Source organism: Lissotriton helveticus (assembly GCF_964261635.1).
Source record: "Lissotriton helveticus chromosome 1_1 unlocalized genomic scaffold, aLisHel1.1 SUPER_1_unloc_10, whole genome shotgun sequence".
NCBI classification, from domain to species: Eukaryota; Metazoa; Chordata; class Amphibia; order Caudata; family Salamandridae; genus Lissotriton; species Lissotriton helveticus.
The window spans coordinates 3,743,404-3,764,322 of NW_027611649.1; positions in this window are offsets into that span (position 1 = coordinate 3,743,404).

The following is a 20,919-nucleotide window of genomic DNA, read 5'->3' on the forward strand; positions in this document are numbered from 1 at the left end:
CAAATGTAATGCTGTTCTGAGTGGATCTTTTTAAGACGTTCATCACCTTGTAGGAGCTCTAATAATTTCTCAGCCAGAAGCAAAGAGTCTTGCTTTTTGTCATCTTTTCCAAACACAGAACACACCTCCTTCAGTTGGTCCTCCAGCATGTACAACAATGGGATAGCTTTTCCCAAATTAGAGTCCTCCTTGCTGACTGCACGCGTGAAGACCTCAAAAGGACGAAGCATGCGTGTCAGGCTTTCAACTATGTTCCATTGCGGCCCACCCATCCTCAGCTCCTCTATACCCTCTTTCAAGAAATATTGATCGAGTTCCGTATACTGCTCATACAGACGCTCAAGCATGTAGAAGGTTGAGTTCCAACGTGTTACCACCTCCTGGATGAGTGCTTTCACTGGCATTTGACATTGATATAGCATGCTCCTCAGCTGCTTCCGGGCCTTAAAAGAATGCCTGAAATGCTTGCAAATTTTTCGGCAGGTCTCCAATACACCGTACGCTGCACTGCGTTTATTACCCAAGAATTTTTGGACAACCAGGTTTATACAGTGCGCCAAACACGGCACTCTGAAATAGTAACCGTCCCTCATGGCCTTAACTATATTGGCGCCATTGTCCGTGGAAACATAACCAACCTTGCGTTTTAGTGGGGACAGACAGTTAAGGACCTTTGTGTTAAAGACATCCAAAATGTTTTCTGCTGTGTGACGTTTCTCCAAACCAAACATGGCTAGTGTTGCATGTTTCCGAGCACCTTTAAAAACAATGTTAGTGTCAACACCTGAGTTTAGCTTTGCTTTAGCCCATGAAAAAGAGACCCAGTGTGCAGTGATGCACATGTAATCAGCGCCTGCGCCACTGGTCCACATGTCTGTTGTCAGATGTATAGTGTGAACAGCACTCTTCTGCAAAGCTGCCCCAATCACCTTCAGAACATCTTCATGTAGTGCTGGAACCGCAACTCGGGCAAAATAGAACCGGCTAGGAACCTTCCATTTAGGGCAGAGCGCTGTCACTAATTCTAGAAAACCAACCCCTTCTACAAAAGAAAAAGGGAGAAGGTCCAGAGCTAGCATTTTAGCCAGCTTAGTGTTATACAGACGGGTCATTGGGTGGTTGCGTTCATATTGCGCTTCTGTAAACAACATCTTTTTAATGTTGCCCTGGACCAATGATTTACGGGATGATGATGATCTCTTCGACCCAGTTACGCTCGCTGATGAACTTTTCCGCATTGATGTCTCACTCTCTCCCACACTCTTAGTGTGGCTCCCATGGGGTGTGCTGCTGACATGGGAACTGGGTGTAAGTGAAGTGTTTGAATCGTCTTCTTCTACCTCCTCGTCATCAGCAGATGAAAAATCAACGTTTTCATTACGTGCAATTCCGGCTTTCTTGACCGCCTCTAGGTGCGGAAACCATTGGACAGCGTGCCTTCTCTCAAGATGACCTCTCTGGCCTCCGGTACCATAGTTAGAACCAAGCTTACCACGACCAACTCGAAGCTTACAAAGGCTACAAATGGCTACGTTTTCCTTTTTTGGGCAAACACTAAAGAAGTCCCAAACTGGAGACTTGAAATGTCTTTGGGGGCCGGAGGAGGCGGCGATACTGGTGGTGGTGGTCCTGCTGCTAATGCCAGATGAAGTGGAGGATGTGGATTGCCGAACTTCAGTACGTTTTGCACTTTCACCACCACGAATTGAGGTCGAGGACGAGGTGGGTACCTTCTTGCGAAGAAATATGGAAGCGGTAGGTTTTGGTGTACTACTTAACTCCAAATCTAATGATTCCATTTCCATTGCCTCCTCGCCGACATCATCATCACGCTCAGCAGCTTCTCGGGATAGGGTCAAAATGTCTCTTTGCTGCATGCCCGGTGGGGCTGCAGTGACCTTTGTGATGACTGGCTCGTCGTCATCGTGAGAGGCTTCATCACCAGCAGTATCTGTCACTTCTTGTTGAGCCTCATCACACTCCATAGGTTTGAGTTTTTGGACGACCTTCCTTTTACGCTTAGGTACCGGTGTCAGATCATGGTGTGCCTCACTGTCAGACCGCAGTTGTGGTTCCCAAGACAGATCACTTGCATCAGAAGGAGGTGGGCTTGAAGAAGATGTAGACACCCCCCTTGATCTTTTCCTTGCTAGGGATGTGGAAGACAATGAATGATCATCAGGAGGAGTGGCTTCCAGTGATACCTCGGCTTCATTGTCGATTTCCTGATGTGCCCCTACTTCGGGAGGAACAACTATTGTGGGCACTTGTGAACCTCCATGCACCTTTGCTTGCGCATCTCCTTTTGCTGCCTCTCCTTCCACATGTACTTGGGCGTGTACTTGCACATGGTGTTGTTGTTGCGGCTGTGTTGATTCAGGGACATTGCTGCTACTTTCTTGCGATGAGCCAACATCACTGGTCGATGGTGATTGGAGAAGTACACTGACTGCCTCTGAAGCACTCAAGGGCTTTGACTTAAGTTGGCGTGGTGGTGGAGGCACTGAACCCAATGGAGCAGGGGTGCTGCTCCCAGCTTGGTCCCCAGCAGAACCTGCTGCAGCAGGCGTACTTTTTTTTTTGCTCCCAAAAAACGTGGCGGGTGGCACACCAGCCTCCTTGGTAACTTGCTTCTTCTGCTCCTTACTAGCAACTTTCTTGCTAGAGGAGCTACGGAGAACTTTCTTTGGGGGCGGGGCCATCTTCTTCAGAGCAGGTCAGACAGCAGGCCGCAGTTGCACGAATTGTAGAGTTGTCTGAGGCCAGACGTGACGTCGCGTGACGTTATGCTGCACACACACACCGCTGCAGGACTTCTTCCTGGCACTGGTGGTTCTCTTGAGTCTTGTGCACCTAAAAAAAATGGAAGACAGAGGAACATCAGTTCAGTTATAGAGCACAAAAAAAATCGAAAAACACTGCAAAATCAGCACAATCCCAATCCATCCATGCCCTCCATAATGTTTAAATTCAAGACAACCCACAGAAAGACTAGGCCCATGCAAGACTCACTACCCCTGGGCATAAATAAAGGTTGAAAAGTAGGCAAAATGGTTGGAGGCCTAACAACAAAGCCTGCATTCAAAATGGCCACTTGCCTCCTAGCACATGGCCAGGGCCTGCCTGTACCAGCACTCAAAATGGCCCCCACCCACATGGCCTGTCCCCATGAACACCCCCAAAAATCGAAAAACACTGAAAAATAAGCACAATCCCAAGCCATCCAGCCCCTCCATGATGTTTAAATTCAAGACACCCCACAGAAAGACTCAGTCCACCCACCACTGAGTACCCCTGGGCAAAAGGCCCCAAAACAGCCCAAAAATCGAAAATTCCAAAATTTTAATTGCAGCAACTGTATTGCCCCAAACAAACTTACTTGTAAAATTTCTAATCCAACAGTGATCCAAAGAAAGTCAAAAAGGCCTCAAATCCAAAGATCCAGCAGCATCCACAAAAAGTAATCCTTCCAGCTGCACATCCAAATGAAAAGTGACCAGGAGATGGACAAAGCACTGGGAGGAGCCTGCTGAACAGGAACAGGAAGTTGAAGACTATGGGGCACTTCCTTCCTCCCACCCCCCTGCCCCCCTCCCCAAAATGGACTCCTCGCTAAAAAAGTGCAGGCAAATGTCAAACTAAGGAGTTATTCACATAAAAATCATAATTTCTAGAAGATTTATGCTGCTTGCTGGTGGATTTCTTGTGCAGAATTGCAAATTTATATTTTCGCTCGCCGCATCTCAAATCTCGCAATTGCGAAGTACCGCGAGACGAGATCTCGCCGTACTCGCGTTGACAAACTATCGCTGGCAAGCCGCGATGACGTAATCGCGCTCGCCAATTCCCGCGGGATCACACAGCAAGATCCAAAATGGCTCAGCACTCGCAAACTATCGAAAAAAACAACTCGGCAAACGATGATAAACGCCGCGCGCCGCAAAAATTGTATCACCAACGCCGCGCGCCGCCAAAAAAATCCGCTGCGTGCGAATTTGCGGATTTTGCGGGAAATCCGCAAATCTCGCGGATTGCGGATTTCCCGAAAATCCGCAAAATCCGCGAGCGTAACGGATTTTCCGCCCATGCTTAGTCTTGATCCTCCGGGGTCTTTCTGGACTCTATCCAGGCTTTCATGGCCTTGTAGAGCTGTGGCTTGTTTTTGCAACCAGCGTGCGGAACCTTGAGTTTCTTGCAAAAGAACTTCAGTTCATCCTTGGTGTATGTATCCAGCTTCGCGGCGTCCCACTCCACCTCCAACACCTCGGAGGTTGTGGATTCCGCTCCATCCAGGCTCTTTGTGCCCGGCATGGTTCTCGCACTCGGAATCTTCTTTCAGCAAAATTCAAAAAGCAAAGTCTGTGGCTAAGTAACTGGACTGTAATCACTGTGCAGTGGTCAGAAGCTCAGGTATAGATATCGCAAGTGTAAATTCGAAAATCCTCACCGCTGCGTCCAATGTAGGAAGGGGGAGTCTCTAGTTGGCGCAGTGCAACACTAGCGACAAGCAGGGACTCTCCTCTTCCTCGTCAGGGCTGAGGGTTACCTTCCAGACAACCTCTGCTTACCCTCTAGGTAGTGTGGCTTAAGCAGTCGTAGGCTAATCTTTGGGGCACATAGGGTTAAACACTTGCAATATTACACCTTCACAACCAACCCACCACACAATGAGACCAAACTGTATTCTGTAAAAATATATATCTTTATATAGATTTTAAGCAGGCTTATGAATACAGTTAACGCGCTTTCAAGTATCGGTTCCAAATTACTTAGTTCAAGTTGCCACAGTTCTTTCTAGCAATAAGCGTTCTTTAGGGCCCTCAGGCCGGTTCAACAAAGTTCTTGTGGAGCGGGCGGCTTCCAGGGGAGCTGTCCCACGTCGCGTTGCCTTCCCGGGGTCGCTGTTTGTTGCGGCTCTCAGCCGAGCAGGTCACGGGTCATCCGGGGCAGCAGTGCTCTGTGGCGGCAGGGTCCTTCCGTTGGCGTTCGCTCCGACCCTGGAGGCGGTGGCTGTGTGGTGGCGGCAAGTGGCAGTACGGTCCTCAAGTGCAGGACGTACCCAGCCAAGTGCCGGTGCAGCTGTGCGCTCACAGCTGGGCTGTCGGGCAAGATACCGACTCAGTGGACTCTCACAGGACAACTGTCCGTCTTTGCAAGTGGATTGGCTGCTCGTGGCGCAGTCAACTCGAGAGCTCGGACCGGACGGGTCCTCCTTCGCTTTGCTCTCGGGCTCCCGGTGCAGTTGCGGTCACGGTGTTCGGGCCAGCGGCGGCTGGACCTCACTTTGCTTTCGCTGTTGCTTTGGGCCCCGGTCACGGTGGTCAGGTGGATGTCGTTGCCTTGGAGGAGATTCCTCCGTCGGTACTGCAGCGATAAGCAGCACACACAGTCGCTTTCTTCAGGGTGTAGCGCCCACTGGTCCTGGGGCGCTGGTCAGGGGGCAAGTTCACCGCAAGCCCTTGGAGATCTCTTAGCAGAGTTTGGCACAAAGTCTTGTAAAGCAAAAGTCTCTCGTAGTCTTTCCTTTCTCCTCTCCTTCGGCAGCAAGGCACCAGACACAGGCAAGAGACAGCACCCTTCCTTGTCCTTCACGGTCCTTCTCGTCGGGCAGAGTTCCTTCTGTAGCCCAAACCGGATCTAACTTTCAAGGAGCACGGCTCCTTCTTTTATAGGGCATTTCTTTTGTTCTCCCAGGCCAGGGGGGCCTTTGCATAGCCACTTTCAGTCCTTGAGTACTCCGGCGGGTGTAATCCGGCTTCTGCTTTCAGTGTGAGGGGCAGGCGGATCAGACGCCCCACAGGAGGTGGAGCCAGCATTGTGCGGACAGGGGCAGCCAGAGTACCTTGTTGATGGGGCTTCGCCCTTCCTGGGCCAGATGTCGGCTGAGTCATCAGTCGCTCCCCAGGAGGGTGGAGCCAGCATTGTGGTGGCAGAGCACAGCAAGTTCCAGAGTCAAGAGCCACTCCTGCCTCCCACTAAGGTGTAATCTGCGCATTCACCACCTGCCCTCTCCCCAACCCTGTCACTCACACATCCCAGACAGTCAGATACACATACCAGCAGAGGCGGGCCGAAATGGTTAGGCAAGCAAATGCTAACTTTCTAAAAGTGGCATTTGCAAACACAGGATACTAAAATAAACTTGACTACAAGAAATATTTTATCATCCTGAGTTCAGGCATACTAAACATGACTCGCTACCATGCTCCTTGAGCCTGCTGGGATTATAGCGTGTAATAATTCCAGCAGCTCAGTCTGGCCTAATGGAGCAGGTAGCCTTCAATAGTGAGCTACGATTTTGGTTGTAAGTCACTACTAGGACATGCCACACACATCAGGGCTTGTCCTACCTTACACCTACAACGCACCCTGCCCGCAGGCCTAACATAGGGGTGACTAATATGTAGTCAAGGGAAGGTTCGGGGGCTGGCAAGTGGGTGCACTTGCCCAGCTAGCGTGACAGTACGAGACCGCACGCGGGTTCTGCGGGCGCAGTTCCCAGACACATCTTTACGGCTGCTACGGTGGGTGGCGCAACCAGCGCTGCAGGCCCACCAGCAGTATTGGCATCTACAAGCCCCGGCACTCTCTAGTGCGCGTTACTAGGGACTAACAGTAAATCCAATGCACCAATCATGGATACCAATCGCATGTACAATTTACAGTAGGGAGCACTTGCACTGCGGCACGGGTCAGCCGTGGCGCAGTGCCCTGAGTATCGGAAAACCAGCAAAACATCGGAGGCACATCAGCAAAAAGTGGAAGGGAAACTCACGCCAAGGTGCCAGGTCTGACAAACTCCGACAAAGCTGGTCTGAATGAAGACATCCCATAGATGTCACTCTAGGTCCCCAGAAACGGTGCCCCAGTTGAGGTCCGGCCTATACTGTAATGCGGAGTAGATGTTCATGTAGAAGAAGGGCAGGTTTTACTCCCTATAGATCAGCTGTGCCAGTATGATAAATACTCTCGACCACATGAAGACATATGGGATGTTTTATGATTAATAGGGTGCAGAATTTTTCTTCCCCTGGTTGGTGTCCCTTATGTACCAGTGTCGTGTACCAACACTTTATACACTACATGCAAAGCGATCCAGAGTTAAATAGACTTATCTTTCTCATTCTCAGCGCATAAGCACTAGGTATATGCGGTCATCGCTAAAATCATTTCACCACTATACATTTGTTTTGTGATCATCCATCAACATTTAGCAGGGCTTTAATAGCCAACAGTATTCTGATCCGGTGCTGCCATTGTACTTGCGATATGAGCCTGATGGAAAATTGTTGGATCCCTATAGGAAATCTTTATTATATAATAAAATGTGCCTGAAAAGTAAAAAATTCTTGTGTCAAATAATCAGGGCTACGAGCCGAATTCAAAGGGCACAGTGTAAATGTGAGCGTGAGCTCGTTCAGGGCTCGTAACTACATTTCCCGTGAACAAGTGCGAGAGCGCTTAGTGATGACGTGCTTGTCGCGACCCACGCTGGAGGTTCAAAGGTCAACACTCCATTCCGGTCGGCACCTCCCCGAGACAGCCCAGAAGGACGTCTGGAGTACCGACCGGACGGTGAGTGAAGCGCGCGGTAAGCGGATGTTGCTTCGCAGACAGGCCGCCCACTGGACAGCTGGTTTGCGTTTAGCGAGGGAACGAATCTGCTCTTGTACAAATGTAGCTGTTGCTACAATAGCCAGCGCTCGGTCCATTTAACAGACAAGAGAGAGCGAACAGAGCCGATTTCAGTAATGGGGCGTACTAGCTCAGGACGCCGTTTTTAACGATAATAATTTGCTACCAACAACGATGGGATACATAAAAGCAGCGCTAAGATATTCATGGTCAACATACAAAGAAAAGTCATTGTGAAGCACACTAGAGCATGCCTGTGTTCAGATTATCACGAACATACTTAGGTGAAGTCACAGGATATGTTTGCTGATTCCTAGGTGGTAAAATGAAGTCAGTTTCCTGATATGTCATACTAACCCGACATTCAATATGTTTTCCTTTTTTATGCTCATCAGTGCGGGGCTCCATGTACCTGAGCTGTGGCCAAGTGGGGTGGAGCGTTTCTCTCCTACAACTTTGGTGAGTGAGAGCAACCACTTTAAGCTTTGGAAGTGTGGTGTACTCTGTGAGGCACTAGATTTCGATTTTGTGACGAATCATCTAATGCATATAATTCTGGTATATTGTAACCAAACTGACTGACTGATCTGTTGGTTGTTGTCTTTTTGTATGTGTCTGCATGGGCATCACATCTCTACTGGGATCCTCTGGATTTCACTGAAGGTAGGAGAATGATGTACTACTGAAATACACAGGTGATAGTTTTCTCATTTTTTTTACTTTTTATTGAGCAGTCGCGAATTAGGTCCTGAAGAAAGCAGCAGGATACCTGAGAGGATCCATACTTTAGTCTGCAGAAACATGTTGACCATATACAAGGTTTAGTGGCTATTTGTTAAAACCACTAGTATCACACGCTTTTTTACATTGGTAATAGAAAGGTGTTTATTAAAATTGTCTGTCCATTCTATTACCCAATTTTATCTGTTCACATCACAGTTCACACCCTTTCACTCTACACATGCACTGCTCTAGAGTTGTCTATCCACACCCTGACATATGAGAACAACAAAAGGTTTCCATTTCCATCATTACTATTGGCTTGAAACCTACCTTCCCGGTGTGAAGGAAACCCAAATGATGAACAGGGCGCCCAGGATCGACAACTGATGGGTATTTTTCCACGTAGGAAAGATGCTCATTTTTGAAGTAGTTTAAGTCTACCTCCAGATTCCAGACACATATTTGAGCCAACTGATTGATAGACCCACTGCTACTTTCTGTTGTGATAGGTCACATTGTCATCACATGCCATTTTCCCAGTGCATTGTACCATTTCCACAGTTTTCCCCAGATAAATGGTGCTATGAACCGTATAGCACTACTCGCCACCACGTTTAGAGGGTGATCTATTTCTCTTCCTACCCTGGAAAGAGAGTTACTCCAGCATTTTGTTGAAGTGAAACTCTAACTGTTTCCAGTGTCAGAAATAGTCAGATTGGAGTCTGTGAATGCTCACTTGCTCACAAACTGACAAGGTGAATCATGCATGCAGTACAGTTACTAGTGTGTGATTCAACACATGCAAAATATGTACACCTGGCAGCTATCATCTGATTAGTTTTGTTTTCAAACATTGTTGAAAGAGCTGAGGACACAGACAAGCCCACTGACACCAAGAGAGAAACAGTAATAACAGTTAGTCACAGGCCCTGGCAAAACCCCTAGGCCTGCTCATCATGAGACCAATCTCCCTCCCAAACAATCTTGATAAACTATTCACAGGCATTCTGGCACACAACATAGTCCGTTCATAATGGCCTTATGACTGCAAGCCACAGCAGTGGTGGGTTAATATTGTGCTGTTAATAAAATTGATAATTCCCAACACTGAGAAGACACTGGGTGTAGGAAGGTGGATGTCTAACTATATGGTTACCCCAACTTTTTGCCTTGTGTTTTGCTGGTTTTCGACTTATTTGGCCTGGGATCCTGCTATTCGGAGCCCCAGGCTATCTGCTGTGCCTATAAAATGGACTCCGTGTACTTTAGGTACATACCAGATTGGGTATTGGGTCACCTCTGTGAGCCCCTGTGTAGTGTACCATAGGTACCCAGGGCATAGGTGCATCCAAGGCCTACCATGGGCTGAAGCATGTATTATGCCACCCCTAGCTGGCCATCCAAACTGACACCACAGGTTGAAGGTGGTGTAATCACCCCTTACTTAGATATAGTATACCTATATCTACCTTTATATATAGACACATATGCACCTATAAGTCACTCCCATCGTAGGCCTCGACAATCCTCAAGGCAGAGTGCTTGGTTTTATGTGAGAGGGTGCCCTAGCATGAGCTGAGCCCCTCTGCAGCTTTCAGAACCATGTCCTTATAGCTGTTCTATGATATAGCCATACCATATACTCTTAAGTGCATTATAATCCTCGCGGTTAAATGCTAACTTTCGTGTGGCTTTATCAAAACATGTGGTGTAAGGTGTCAAACGCTTTGGAATACTACCCTCTCCCACCAATTCTGGCGGCGGGGTAGCATTCCACCCTTCTAGAGGGAAAAGACATGTATGTTACTGCTTTACCCGGTTAGAGTTAAACAGAGCTTCAGCATCACAAAATGGATGCTGCTGCCACAGACACCAGTCTGACCTCCTGCTGCTGGACGAAACGCCAGCAAGGGAGGCCTGGACAATGGGTTTCCTGTCGAGGGAGGTGCTAGGACCTCCCCAGACAGCCTGTAGTGTATTGGGGCAGTGTGGGTTGAATGGAACAATGCTTTTCCAGACACTGCCTGGGGCACACAAGATGCTCCATGCATAGCCCGGTTCAAACCAGTTGCTGGGGCACTCCAGCCCTGCTCTGGCACGATACTGGACAAAATGTAAGGGGTGTAACCACCCCCTTCTCAGGTGCACCCATAGGAGGGACCTAGTGGGTAACCCAGCCCATTTTCTTAGTATAAAGATAGGTGCTGTGTCCCCAGGACTTTAGATTATCCTGGAACAAAACTCTGAAATGAAACTCTTGGACCTTCGACATTCTATACCGACTAGAAGACTGAAGACATCTCCCTTGTGTTCAAGGAGTGACCACCCTGTGTAAACAGGGACCCCTGTCTTTAGTAACAAGCAAGGTAAAGGCGGCAGTTGGCATTTGAGCTGATCCAGTGTGAACAGGAAAGCATTGTGGAAAAAGATGTCCGGAGTTACCTTTGTCATATATACTTCCTGAAGAGTTACCTTTGTTATACAGTTCATAAAGAGTTACCTTTGTTATACACTTCCTGAAGAGTTACCTTTGTTATACACTTCCTGAAGAGCTACCTAAGGTAGATACTTCCTGAAACTGAATTAACGGCAGCGCTTACTGATTCCGCTCTTTTTCCACAATCTGTTCTGTTTAAATGAAATCTTATCCATGTGTATCTACCCAAAACTGTACCTGTAGCACATGAGTGCTCTGTAGCTGCCCTTTGCTTAGTAATTTACTCTGAACAATGGTAAATCACCGTCTTTTCAGAAGTAAATACAATGTGACATGTTCAACCACAGTTTTAATGAAATATCCATGTATGGTAAAATGTTCCTTACTAAATTTCAAATATGGTAGAGAAGAGATGTCTTATCCAGCTGGTTAAATTTTGTGTATTCACATTGTATTACATTTGCATTTAGTAATATTACATTTCTTTACATCCAACAGAAAATAAGCCTTAAATGCACGGATTGATTTTGAATAATGAAGATAACACATCAAACCTGCAAAAATTGTCAAAAATAAGGAGCTCCGGCGTGGCTTGGTGGGCGAAGATGGCGGTCGCAGCCTTGTAGAGCTCCCGCCGGCCCGGACTGAATCCGATCATTTATCCTGACCCCCGAGCCCACTGTTGGTGCCCAGTGCCTGTACTCGATCCGGTGAAGTCTCCAGTCTGCATTGGTGTGTGGATCCTGTGATTCCTCCCTTCCTGTAATCGAGGGGAGTCGGCGGCAGAGTGCGGCCTGGTGGCCGGCCGGAACCGGGGGCCTCGAGTTTCGCGACGCCTGGTGGCAGCTGTGTCCTGGCGGGTGCGGGTGGCATCCGCTGCGCCGTCCTGGGCTTATCTCTCCGCCAGCGATCGCCTGGAGTTTGAGGCGGAACCAGCGACTCCTACCCATCGGCTCTTCCCCTGCACGACCGGCGAGTGGTGGCGGCGTGGCCGGGCCCTGCGACAGTCTGGTGGCGGGACTCCTTGTGCCCGGGGGCGACCGGGGCTGGACTGGTGGTCGGCTGGCCCCCCTGATCCGCCTTCCCTGGCTAGGCCCGCTGGATACGGCGACCCATGGACCGCGGACCCGCTGATTCTTCCTGATATATCCTAGACGGCTGCCCGTGAGGACGAGTGTGGGTGCGGCCTGTCCTGCTGGGGTGACGCCGGGGCCTCGATTTTCGCGACATCCGATCGCAGCGTCCCTCCCCGGGGCCTCATCTGGGCCGCCCCGTTCCAGTTCTTGCGACAGTGCCCGAGAGTGGTGTGGGCCCTGCCCGGCGCTTGCCATGACCAGGGACAGAGGAGGTGGCCCGCCCAAGCATGGACCCATAGATAAATTCACAGGGCCGAGTGGTGGCGCTGGGGCGACCGGTGGCAGCGGCGGCCCCGGGCCAGACAATGCAGCTATCCTAGCGGCCATAACCCAGTCTCGGGACATGCTCGATGCCAAGATAGGCGCGGTCGGGGCGGATGTCACGCTCCTACGCCAGGACCTCCGCAATGCAGTGGAGCGGATTGCTGGGGTCGAAACCCGGGTCACGGAGACTGAGGCGGACATTAGTGGCCTAAAGAAGCGCCTTGCGGAGGTTGAAAGCGTCCAGAAGACACTGGCGGCCCGCGTGGAGGATGCAGAAGGGCGCGTGCGGCGCAACAACCTCCGCTTCATTGGTTTTCCGGAGCGGTGCGAGAAGGACAGCATGGAGAGGTTCCTGACCGGGTGGCTGGAGAGCTGGCTCCCTGAAGGGGCGTTATCTAGGTATTTCGTGATCGAGAGGGCCCACAGGGCCCTGACCCAGCGGCCGCCGGAGGGTGGGCGCCCGCGGCCGGTTATAGCCCGCCTGCTGAACTATCATGACCGTGATGTTATCCTACGGGAGGCGAGGAACAAGGGCTCCCTCGCCTTTGAGAATCATACCATTATGATTTTCCCGGACTACACAAAAATGGTGCAACAACAGCGGCACTCCTTCATGGACGCTAAGGCTAAGCTCCGGGGCCTCAAGCTCCAGTACTCGCTCCTGTATCCGGCTCGCTTGCGGGTCATATACCAGTCTCGTACCCACTTCTTTGACTCGCCAGAGGAGGTGTTTCTCTGGACGGATGAGGCAGTGCGACTACGTCCCCACGCCCAACCGGGACTGGACCCGGGCAGGTCTCCAGGTTCGTCGCCGGAGCGGACACAACGCCAGCCCAAGAAGGGCCGACATCGGAGGTCTCGCTCCAAGAAAAGATCGGCTTCCGCCTGTGCGTCACAATCGGGTGGCACCAGGGACTCTGAACACTCCGATGCGGGCAGCTGAACACTGTTGGGCCTCCATACATTCTGTCTGCTGCATATGGACATGCTCTGCCTTGGCTGGTGAGACTGTTTTATTTTGCCCTTGATGTGCCAGCCGGCTCCCATGTGGAGACTTCAGCTATAGACATGGGGACACAGTGTGGCTCGGAGGGTACCTTATACGGGCCTCAGACCCTCACGGATGTGAGTGTTGTTGGGGGGGGTGGTGAGTGTGCGTCTTGGTGGGGTTTTGGGGATCCATTGGTATGGCGGGCCCTGAGTCCTCTGTTTTGGGCTCGGGTCTCTCCATGCCGCGACAGGTACTTCACTGTTTTCTGAGGTATTGGGGTGGGGGGGGTGGGGTATGGGGGGGTGTTTTGGTGTTGCACTTGTTGTGGGGGGGGCTCTGGGCTGGAACGGGGGAGTTGTGTTTGCGGGCTGGGGGGGTGGGTCCACACGTGTCGGGGGCTGTGCTTTTTGTCGTTTTGCGGGTAGCACCTGGGTGGGTGGGTGGGCCAGATCTTCAACTGTGTGTCGATAATGGCTAGTGCTGCGAGTGTGACTCCTTTGAAGACCCTGCGGGTGGTGACGTGGAATGTGCGGGGTGTCCTGGATAAGATTAAGCGGGGGGCTGTGCTGCGGTGGGGGAAAAGGGAGATGGTGGATGTTCTTTTGCTTCAGGAAACGCACATGCTGGGATCCAAAGCCCTTAGCCTCCAGAGGTTCGGCTACCACCAGGTCTATCATGCTGGCTTTACGAGGGGCTCGAGGGGGGTGGCCATACTGATTCATCGTAGGGTGGCCTATGTCCACGAGAAGCAATGGATTGACCCCCAGGGCAGATTTGTTTTTGTTAAAGGCCTACTGGGTTCCGAGCCGGTGGTTTTTGGTAGTGTCTATGCCCCTCCCCCCCTGCAGTGGGCACTGTCTGAACGGCTGTTTGCGTTGTGGGACGAAATCCCCGAGGTCCTGACTGTGGTGGGGGGTGATTGGAATGAAGTCATGGATGTGGGCCTGGACCGCCAGCGGCGAGCGTGTGTGGTACCTAACCCCCCCCCCGCGGCTGCCCCCACCCGGTTGAGTGCAACGGCGCGCAGTATGGGCTGGGTTGATGTGTGGCGGCATTTTCATCCCGCAGTACAGGCCTTCACGTATGTATCGGCGGTGCATGGGTCATTCTCGAGGCTGGATTACTTGTTTGTACCCGGGGCCTGCCTGAGCCGTGTTAGGGACGCCTCGATACTCCCCAGGGGCCTTTCGGATCATTCCCCTGTCCTGGCCACTCTGACCCTCCCCGTTAAGCGGCAACCTTTTCGCTGGCGTATGTCCGCCTGGCAGTTGCAGCGGCCGGACTATGTGGCGCACCTACGGGTGGCAATCGACCACTTTTGGCGCGAGAACTTGGTGGGGGGGGCCGATGCTGCTGTGGTGTGGGAGGCGCTGAAGCCCACGTTCCGGGGCATCGACATAACTTGGTGTGCGGCCGCTCGGCGGAAGCACCGGGAGGCCATTGTGGCTGCCGCGGCCCGCGTGGAGGGGCTGGAGCAGCGTGGTCGACTTGGAGGTGAGGAGGGCGTGGTGCGCCAGCTCCTGCAGGCCCAGCAGACTTACTCCTCGGTCCTACATGAGGAGGCCCGGCAGGCGTGGCTCGCCACGCGCAGTAGGGTATATCAGTGGGGCGATAAGTCCTGCACCATGTTGCATAGACTTTGCCAGGCGACCTTCCAGCCCCTGGAGCTCCCCGGTCTCACGGCCGGGGATGGCTCAGTCATAACCGACCCGGACCAGTTGGCGGCCAGCTTTGCCCGCTACTACGAGGCACAGTATGCCCCTCGCGATCCATCGGGGGAGAGCGGGATTGCCCCGTACCTGGATGCTTTACTCCCGCAGGCAGTCCCGGAGGAGACTAGAACGGCCCTGGAGGTCCCACTTACGTCCGAGGAGCTAGGGGAGGCCCTTGGCCAACTGAACACTGGGAAGGCGCCCGGCCCTAGTGGCTACCCTGCCGAATTTTATAAGAAATTCCACGTCCAGCTGGGACCCCACTTTCGCAATGCGCTGGAGGCAGCGCGGTCTAGGGGCGAGCTGCCACCTGACTGGCGTCATGCTGAGATCGTGGTCTTTTTGAAGCCTGGTAGGGCGCCTGACCGTCATGATTCATACCGGCCTATCTCCCTCCTCAACATCGAGGCCAAGATATTGGCGAAAGCCCTGGCGAACCGCCTTCTGCCCCTCATAGCCGACCTGGTCCACCCCGACCAGGCCGGGTTCATGCCGCACAGGGCCACCCGACACAATATCCGGCGGGCACAGGCAGCGATCGACGCCATGAGTGCTAGGGATGAACAGGCCGCACTTCTCCTCGCGGACATGGACCGGGCCTTTGACTCGGTGAGCTGGGCGTATCTCTTCACCTTATTGGCTCGCCTAAACCTCGGGCCGGTCTTTCTATCCTATATCCGCCTCCTGTATACCAATGTCACGGCGTCGGTCCGGGTGGCAGGCGCGGTCTCAGGACGCTTCCCAATCGGCCGCGGTACGCGCCAGGGTTGCCCGTTGTCCCCATACCTATTTGCCCTGGCCATGGAGCCCCTCGCAGCGAGGGTGCGGCTAGATGCCCAGCTGCGTGGCTTTGTCTGGAACGATACTCTTACAGATAGAATTGCACTCTACGCGGACGATGTCCTCCTGATCCTTACGGATCTGCGGCGCTCTGGCCCTCGAATCCTGGAGATCATGCGGGGGTTTGGCGAAGTCTCCGGGCTTACCCTTAACCTATCTAAGTCGACCCTGTGGGTTTTGCATGGCGGAGTAGTGGCCGACGATTGGGCTGCTGATCTACGAGTGGCGACAGACGGCCTGAAATACTTGGGTGTTTTCCTCTCGACTTCGCGGGCCGTGGCCTGGGCGCGTAGTGTCCTGCCGGTGTGGGAACGGGTCCAGACGGATGTTAAAACGTGGTCCAGGATGCCGCTTACGATCTTTGGAAGGTCGGCCATCTTTAAGATGGTGGCGCTGCCGAGACTGCTGTACCAACTCCAACATTTCCCGCACCCTATCGGCATGGAGTGGTTTCGCCAGGTGAACTCTGTGCTGGGCCGCTTCCTGTGGGAGGGCGGAGCTGCCAGGGTGGCCCTAAAGACATGTTTTCTATCCACCTACTGTGGTGGCTTGGCCACGTCTGATCTCCTCTCCTACTACCAGGCATCACATCTGCTTGTTCTTAATGATTGGTGGTACGGGGATCGGAGTGATCCGGCATATGCCCTGGAAAGGCATCTTATGGGTGACCATACGCTCCACACCGTTCTTTACTCGGCGCGTATACGCTGTGGGTTGCCATCGGTGACAAGGGTGGTCTTTGCAGTGTGGCGGCAGTCCTTGCGCCGCATGGGATGGTGGGGCAAGTTGACGGCGGAAACGCCGCTGTGGCACAACGGTCTGCTTCCGGAGCTGGCGACTCTGGCTGGGTTCGAGGGTTGGGAGACTATTGGGATTACTCAACTGGGTCACGTTGTGTCCGGCGCAACCCTCAAGTCCTTTGCAGACCTCCGAGTGGAATTCCAAATGCCTCAGTCCCAGTTTTTCCGTTACCTACAGCTGCGCCATGCCCTCGCCCCAAGCATTGCTGGCCTTGACTCCCTTCCGGAGTTTAGCCCGATTGAGGCGAAAGTCTTTATGGGCGACCTGGGAGACAAGAAGGTTTCCAGGATCTACCAGACTCTGGTAATTCACTGCTCGTCTACTCTCAGCTCCCTCCGGGAAGCCTGGGAGGTGGACGTGGGCACCCTGGACGAGGACGACTGGAGAGAGGCCCTGGAGTCTCCTCGTGGCACCGCTATCGCGGTTCGGCTCCGTCTCATACAATTCAAGTATCTGCATCGTGCCTATTACACACGTGAACGACTGTGGAGGGCTGGTTTGATTGAGTCATCGGAGTGCCTGCGATGTGGGGAAGTGCCTGGCACCTTGTTGCACACAGTGTGGTCATGTGGTCGCCTGGCTGGCTTCTGGAGGGGTGTTTGGAATTGCCTGGCTGAGGTCCTGGGCTGGGATCTTCCCCGTACTCACCGGCTGGGCCTACTGCACGTCATGGACGGGGTTGGGGGCAACATCTATAAACGTCACCTACTGCTGCTGGGCCTGGTGGTGGCTAAGCGCGACTTGGCTCGGGCCTGGAAGTCAGTGAGGGCCCCCCCCCTGTCGGCATGGAAGGCGGGACTGGACTATTTTATGGGTCTTGAGAAACCGATTTTTGAGGCGCGGGGCTGCCCACGCAAGCACTTCAAGATCTGGAAGCGGTGGGCTGACTACCGTGGCCTATCCTTGGAACCCCCGGCGGAACCGGAGGAGGACATTTGATCACAGCGCTGTCTCTGGCCCTAAAGGCACATCCCAGGTTGCTTCATGCCTGCTTCTCTTATATGAACCATCTCTGTATTGCCTCTGTACATGTGTGGAAGGGGGGGGGGATAGTGGGTACGGGTGGGGGTGTAGTTGGGGTTGGGATGGGTAGTTGGGATTTTAAAGCTGAGCTTCCTTGATACTTGCATAGTATTTCTTGTGTATATGATCCATACATTGATTTTGATGTGGTGACCTTGGTGTGGGAAGGTGCCTCATGCGTGTCATTCTTTTGCTCAATAAACTTGGTTGTGAAAAAAAATAAGGAGCTCCAAAAACATCAGTGCAATCAGAGACAGAGGACAGATCCAGGAAGAAGCAGTAAAAGGCAATTCAGTGAGTGTCCGAGTCTGAGCTCTGCACCTCGACACCCCAAGACAAAGAAATGACCTCTACAAAATTAAGGCAACAAAACTGACAAACCACCTGCTGTATAAACAAGCGTCCAACACCAGCTTTGATCATGAGGCCGGTATGAGAGTTGGAGGAAGGTCTCGTGTCTATTTGTAATCCACAGCGGGGGAAAAACCATACCACTGCAATGAATGTGTAAAGACCTTCTGTCAAATTTCAAACCTCTACACACATCAGAGAATACACACAGGGGAAAAACCGTACCAATGCAATGAATGTGTGAAGAGCTTCTGTCGGTTACAAGAACTCCAAAAACATCAGCAAACCCACACAGGGGAAAAGCCATACCATTGCAAGGAATGTGTAAAGAGCTTCACTCAATTATCAAGCCTCCATAGACATCAGAGAATACACACAGGGGAAAAACCATAGCATTGCAAGGAATGTGTAAAGAGCTTCAATCAAATTTCAAAGCTCCGCACACATCAGAGAATACACACAGGGGGAAAACCATACCATTGCAGTAAATGTGTGAAGAGTTTCAGTACGTTAGCAAAACTCCAAACACATCAGCGAACACACACAGGGGAAAAACCATACCATTGCAGTGAATGTGTGAAGAGCTTCAGTCAAATTACATGTCTCCACACACATCAGAGAATACACACAGGGAAAAAACCATACCAGTGCAGTGAATGTGTAAAGAGCTTCAGTCGGTTAACAGGCCTCCAGAGACATCAGCGAATACACACTGGGGAAAAACCCTACCATTGCAATGAATGTGGCAGTAGTTTTACTTACTCGTCAACATTAAGAAATCATCAGCGAGCTCACATAGGGGAAACAAATCTCTTAAATGCCATGAATGCTTGAAAAGCTGAAGTCCATTATCAATCCTTAACAGGCATCAGCGAACACACGCAGAAGAAAAGCCTTCAAGTGCAATGAATGTGTGAAGAAATGTAGTCAATTATCAAGCCTATATAGACATCAGCCTACACACACTCTGTAAATACCGTACAACTGTAGTGAGTATAGAAGTACCTTTAGGAAATCTTTCGCATTAAGGATTCATCAGTTAATGCACACAGAGAAAAATCCTTTCAGGTGCAGTGAATGTGTGAATATCTTCTGTCAGTTATTAAACCTATGGATACATCAACTAACACACAGAGAGTAAAAATGAGCATTGCAATGAATGTCAGAAGTGATTTTGTCAATTGCGAACACACCTGGGGTAAAACTTACAATTGCACTAAAAGTGTGACGAGCTTTTGTCAATTTCTGATCCTACATAGCCTCAGCGAACACACACCTTCATTTAACTCACTTAGAAATAATGCCAGAGATGCAGTGAATTCAAAAAGAACTTAAGAACATTAACATTAATATCGACTCATCTGAGGACATAGACAGGAGCAGAACAGTGCAGTTATTGTGACATGAAGGAACTATAGGAATAAATATATAATTATGTTAGTTATTCAAATACCAGATGAATGAAGACTCGACTATAAGAAATGAAGAAAACCAAAGATTTGTAGAATAATAAAAGTGTCTGTTCCCAGTGATTGTTCACTTCGGTACACATAGAAAAAACATGATATAACAGGAAATCCACTGGGAGAATAGCACAATGTGGAATAAAAGAAAAGAAACACTGTTGGTTTTTATTTGGCGATGAAGAGTTGCAAAGAAAAACATCCTAGTGTTCCTGTTCATGCTACCTGTAAAAGTGTAGGGATGAATACGATTCTGCCTGCACACATTGCTATATTAGCATAAGTGAGCTAGTTGCGAAAACGCCATTTTGCTGCTTTTGCACATGACACTACATCTCTGTTTTTATAAAGACAAACTGCTTGCTTTTCCTTCACATGAGAATGGTCTGTTTTTCATATCTCTAAACTCACACTGCGACCTCAAGTCTGCACAAAGTGTTCAAGGTTAAAATAACAATGTATGCTGTTGATGCAGGTTGATCGGCCCACGCTCTAGACACAACACAATCACAGCTGCTCATTTCTGAAACTCAGGTGCTTTTAATATTGCACTGCATGCATGAGTCTAGCACTTGGGAAAAACCTTTCAATCGACAAAGAGCTGTGCTGATCTGGGATGTGATTCACTTCACCTGACTTTGGAGGTATGGGGTTCCCGGTTTTAACCTAGAGATCTTCTATTATTATAATACCTAGCTCCTAGCAAGGGGAGGGTGATACCCAAGGCGCTATAGACCTGGTTCCACTATCATTATAATATGATTTCTCCCTTTGTATTTTATGGAATTGTAACAATGTTGATTGTATTGATTTTATGCATCTTTTTACTTATGTTAATAAAGATACTGCATCTTAGAGCACGTAGTTGAAATAAACATTTTAAACTATACGTTGTGGACATTTATGAGAATAAAAACAAAAGAGAGTTCTTGATTCCCACTATTCCTGAGAGGTCCCAAAGTCGCTTGTTCATTGGTAGCTTCGCTGTAGTACAGAGAATGAATGAGACACTGTTGCTAGTCGGATAAGGGTTCTGGGCACTGAGGTGGATTTTTGGTACACCGCAATACACTGAGGTCCTGGTTTCCTGCGCATAGTTCTGTGCATGAGCAGAATTCCCGCAACATGGCACCCAAAGTCTTGATTAGTGCTCGTATCTGTCCACAATACCCTCAACACCTTTTCCGGTTAACAGGTGTGACGGATTAACCTACCTATACGAATGTGTTATAGGTCAATTCAAGCATGAGATTTATGAAAAGGTTCACATTTTGAATTACAAGCCTTTGTTGAACTGCAATTTATATAAATTGTTTTTATTTTCTATGTCCTCATGGGTGATATTGACATAGCTCAGCATAGTTGGGAAGCGCTCCGGCGTCATCTGATGCAGTTTGGAGTAGCAGACAATGGTATGTCTGTTATCTTTGTGGTGAGTGCTGATTCGGCGTTCCCCTTTGAGCTTTTCTTCTCTTGGGTCACGTTTCCTGCAATAAATGCGGATGAGTATACGTTTCACACATACACTCACACTGCGATTCCT